We start from the raw sequence: 1,495 nt of genomic DNA, 5'->3' as shown, positions 1-1,495 counted from the left end.
CATTTCTTCTTTGATTTCAGTGTTAACCCAGTTGTTGTTCAGCATCATGCTGTTTAGTGACCGTGTCTTTGTGGGCTTTGGAAAAATTTTGTTGGTGTTTATATTTATTTTTATTCCACTGTGGTCTGAAAAGGTGCATGGCAAGATTTCGATCTTATGGAATTTGTTTATGGTTGATTTGTGGTCGATCTTGGAGTATGTTCCATGTGGTGGTGAGTTGACTGTATATTCTGTGGTCATTGGGTGGAGTGTTCTGTAAGTATCAATTAAGTTCATTTGTTCAAGAGTGTCATTGAGGTTCTGGGTCTTCTTGCTGATTTTTTGTCTTGATGATCTGTTTAGGGTTGTGAGTAGGGTATTAAAGTCCCCAGCTATGATAGTGTTAGTGTCAGTCTCTTTTTTAAGTTTGCCTAGCAGCTGCTTTACAAACATTAGTGCTCCTATATTAGATGCAGATATATTTAGGATGGATATTTCTTGTTGATGGATTAAACTTTTTATCATTATATAGTGACCTTCTTCATCTTTTTTGATTATTGATCGCTTAAAGGGTATTTTTGTCTGTGATTAATATTGCAACTCCAGTTTTCTTTTGTGTTCTGTTCACCTGAAAATTTGTTTCCCATTCTCTTACTTTGAGTCTGTGAGTGTCCTTGCTGGTGAGATGAGTCTCTTGGAAACAATATATTGTTGTCTCATGATATTTTATCCATTTTGCCTTTCTGTGTCTTTTCAGTGGTGCATTTAGTCCATTCACATTCAGATTAATTATTGAAATATGAAGGTTTATTTTTGTTATGATATTCTTACAGAGTTGTTGTTGTATTTGTTTGTTGTATTTCTTTTGTTTTTGGGGGGTTGGTTCATGTGTGTTTTCAGTGTACTCTTGTGAAGAACATTGTTGTTCTTTTTTCCTTTACTTCTGTGTTTAATACTTTCTTAAGAGTTTCTTATAGGGGTGGTCTGGAGGCAGCATAAGTTCTTAGGGATTGGATGTCTGGGAAAGATTTTAATTCTCCCTCATTGATGAAGCTTAGCTTGGCTGGGTAGGTTATTCTTGGTTGAAATTGTTTATCTTTGAGAACTTTGAATATTGGACTCCAAGCTTTCCTATCCTGAAGCGTTTCTATAGATAAACCTGCTGCTATTCTGATTGGTCTTCCCTGGTAGGTAGTCTGACCTTTTTCTCTTGCTCCTTTTAGGATTTTTTTCTTTTATACCTGCTTTGTTCAAGCAGATATTTTGTGCCTATGAGTTGGTCTTCTCATTTGTTGTCTTGCTGGGGTTCTCTGAATTTCTTATGTTTGGATTTTTACATCATTAATGAGGTGAGGGAAGTTTTCTTAAATAATTTCATGGAATGTTTGTCCCAGGGTGGTCTCTGTCTCTCTTTCTGCCTCAGGAAGGTCAATTACTCTTAGGTTCATTCTCTTGAAGTAATCACTCATCTCTTGAAAGTTTTGTTTTGTCTTTTTAAGCTTTTTTTTCTATGTTT

The sequence above is a fragment of the Carlito syrichta genome, unplaced genomic scaffold (genome assembly GCF_000164805.1).
Source record: "Carlito syrichta isolate Samal-C Ts95f unplaced genomic scaffold, Tarsius_syrichta-2.0.1 Scaffold289388, whole genome shotgun sequence".
Classification (NCBI taxonomy): Eukaryota; Metazoa; Chordata; class Mammalia; order Primates; family Tarsiidae; genus Carlito; species Carlito syrichta.
The sequence above is the reverse complement of the archived record's forward strand: the minus strand, read 5'-3'. Positions refer to the sequence as shown.